Source organism: Salmo salar, chromosome 24 (genome assembly GCF_965601325.2).
Source record: "Salmo salar chromosome 24, fSalSal1, whole genome shotgun sequence".
Classification (NCBI taxonomy): Eukaryota; Metazoa; Chordata; class Actinopteri; order Salmoniformes; family Salmonidae; genus Salmo; species Salmo salar.
Window position 1 is genome coordinate 47,616,688 of NC_138314.1, and position 3,313 is coordinate 47,620,000.

Sequence of the window (3,313 nt, forward strand, 5' to 3'; positions counted from 1 at the left end):
CTCTTTATGAAGCTGGTACCTCTCTTCTTCTCTTTATGAAGCTGGTACCTCTCTTCTTCTCTTTATGAAGCTGGTACCTCTCTTCTTCTCTTTATGAAGCTGGTACCTCTCTTCTTCTCTTTATGAAGCTGGTACCTCTCTTCTTCTCTTTATGAAGCTGGTACCTCTCTTCTTCTCTTTATGAAGCTGGTACCTCTCTTCTTCTCTTTATGAAGCTGGTACCTCTCTTCTTCTCTTTATGAAGCTGGTACCTCTCTTCTTCTCTTTATGAAGCTGGTACCTCTCTTCTTCTCTTTATGAAGCTGGTACCTCTCTTCTTCTCTTTATGAAGCTGGTACCTCTCTTCTTCTCTATATATCTTGTTATTTGTTTCCCTGCACCCAAGGGAATTGTGCTTCAGTAGTTTATCGTATGGCTGGCTGGCAATAAAGCTCTATACCACCCCCCCCCCCCCCCCCCCCCACACACACACACACACACACACACACTCTCTCTCTCATAGCCATTTCTAGGTTAGACCTCAGGTCGAGGCTTTGTTGGGCCTAATGCGATTCTGCTGCTGGGTGGTTAGTGTTCCTTCCCAATCCTCTGCACTGGTCTGTTGTTCTATTGTCCAAATACAATAAACTTTGGAGGTGAAGTTGAATTTGTGTTTCACGGGAGTTTGAAATATGTTTGGTTCTATTTATATGTTTGGGTTTAAGTCATGATATCAGAGTTTTTCTTTCTAATTGATTTTTTTTTTTAAATATTTATATATTTGAATGTAAGAAAGATGTAGTCCCAGGTGGTATTTTAGATGCATGTCTACAGATACTGAAGACCTACTAGTCACAATATGCGTTTTGAATAGATGGCTATTTAGTGATCATTTGACATCATTCACCCCAAATGTAACCCTCTTACTAAAAAAAATAAAAAATATAAAAATACATTAAAATCCCATAAAATCTGATAGCCAACGTTCAAATGTTATTTTAGAATGTAATATAATTTCACATGCACAGTGACAAAACTGTAGTGTAAATTGTAATGATTATTAAATAATAGCCCGTTCTTCAAACGTATTCAATGGATTGAGATATTCTGTTAATATTAGGAGGTGTAACACATATGAAAGGCTAACTACAATCACTGAAGAGGAACGACACGCACATCTCTGCCCCGCTTACAAACCCGTTTTACACCTACCGAGTAGCCTAGGCTTGCTAGGTTACCAGGGCCCAAGGTCAGAGATATGTCCGTGACATGTGTTCAAGTGTAGTTTTAAAATGCATAATGGGGCCCGCTATTGTACAGTCACTTGCTCATAATCAGATTTAAAGCAGCGACATGGATTTAAGATAAATGCAACTGTCTACTGTTTTAGGGTATGGAGTGGGTACTGTATTAGGGTATGGAGTGGGTACTGTATTAGGGTATGGAGTGGGTACTGTATTAGGGTATGGAGTGGGGTACTGTATTAGGGTATGGAGTGGGTACTGTATTAGGGTATGGAGTGGGTACGTTGCTTTTTTTAATGCGTAATGCTACGTGCCATATGCCAAATCAGCACAGACAGCTAGCCTATACAGGCCCCCACAGAATGATATAATCAACACATTTTCACTGTAGTAACTAACTATGAGAGCCTATAGCTTGCATTTCGTCTGTTTTATCATGGAATTTAGCATAAATCACCGAAGCATTGAACCAACACGCAGTTAAATCCACATATCAGTTGAGCCAACATGAGTATACTTCTAATCATAGTTATATATATATATATTTAAATTTAATCGACTTCCATAGGAAATCACTAGGCCTAAAACAGGTGTAAAATGATGGGGTGATTGCAGAACGAAGACCAAGAGAAGCGCAGACTATATTATAGACGTCGTATTGCTCAGTAACTGCTATCACAAATGTTATTTTTAACCGAGTCAAGTAACTTTTTAAAACACGGAACATTGCAATATAGTCCTAAGGAGGTCTTAAATAGTAGGATGAATTCAGCGTGAGGACCAAGATACATGCATACTATATCTGCCGTCATATTAGTGAAATACTCCTGGAGATGTATTTCTACATATGACGTTGTTTTATTAATAATATTTAAGAAAGGGACAGGACAAATACAATTAGGATAGATAATTCGGAGACCACGGTACAATCGTTTTTTTTCTTTTTTTACTTCAGTAAAGAAAAGTTACACAAAAAAAAAAGTGGCAAGTCTTTCAACAATAAATAATAAATAATTTTGTTTAACAGGAACAAACAAAGAAAGAAAAAAACGGTCATTATAACTTATAACTATACACATCTTTGGGAAAGAAAAAAAAACATATTCTTGAATGGACACAAACTCACACATAAAAGTCCCACGTAGCTTGTGGCAAAATAGAGGTATACCTTGTTGCAATGCTTAAGTAGGCCTACTTGGGCTTTATCAAGGAGCTAATAACAAAATAATTGAATAGGAATATTTGCAATCCCCTCCAAACGGCATCATATCAGGAGGAGAATCTCAGGTCAAGTTATTTTATAGAAACAGAATAGCCAGTCATTTGTTTGTATATTCAAACGTTATGCACAACAATGCGCAAATGTAGAACCAGATTTCATCTTCAATAATGAAGTTCATATTTTTCCTAGAGGTCCATGGGTCCAGGAGTGTATGTATGTATGATGTTGTATTATTATTTATTTATTTATTTTGTCAAACTGTTACCAGGAGTTTCCAACGGGCAGCACCAGTCATGGTTGACGTAGTGAGATCTACACATCTCGCTACGCATGAGTCGCAGACACTTTATGGTGCAGGCAGATGCGCTCTCCACCGCTCTCCACCGCTCCTGGAAACACGCACTTCTTCTAGGGCTCTATTCAAACCGTATAGCTGAGGTTCAGCGTTGCAGCGGCAATGTTCCCCGCGTTAGCGGAGACTGCATTCATGGTAATCGCTGCATATGTCAGCTAAATAGGAAATTAGCTTGAAATGTCTATCGCGCAATATGTAACGCTTCAGCAACACAGATTGAATAGAGCCCATCGACTGCTCCATTGTCCTCTCATGTCCTCTTCTCCAGGGTTGTTTTTGCGGCGGGGTGGACAGACGGACGTATGACGGACATATGGACAGATCTAGATAGGTTAATAATCCATGATTGTCTTCACAGTGTAAAACTACAACCAGTAGTTGTTAAAGAGGCTTCGTGCAGTTGCATGAGGAGGATTCTCTTTAATCTCTCAGTTCGAATGAAATCAACAAGAGAGTGACATTTTTGTTTTTTTTCAACCCCGAGTCATTTTTGTTTCTTCTCTCTCTCTCAGT

The 3,313-nt window shown here is 38.8% G+C and overlaps 1 protein-coding gene across 2 annotated transcripts in view; it reads right to left on the minus strand.

The window, feature by feature from the left end:
* Nucleotides 1-2,152: 2,152 nt before the first annotated feature.
* The window catches only part of LOC106595156 (insulin gene enhancer protein isl-1), an 8,969-nt gene continuing 7,808 nt past the window's right edge, over nucleotides 2,153-3,313 (minus strand). For both annotated transcript variants that reach the window (XM_045707028.2, XM_045707030.2), the window contains exon 6: nucleotides 2,153-3,313. This exon is cut by the window's right edge and continues 218 nt beyond it. The gene's annotated coding sequence lies outside the window, so the exon portion shown is untranslated.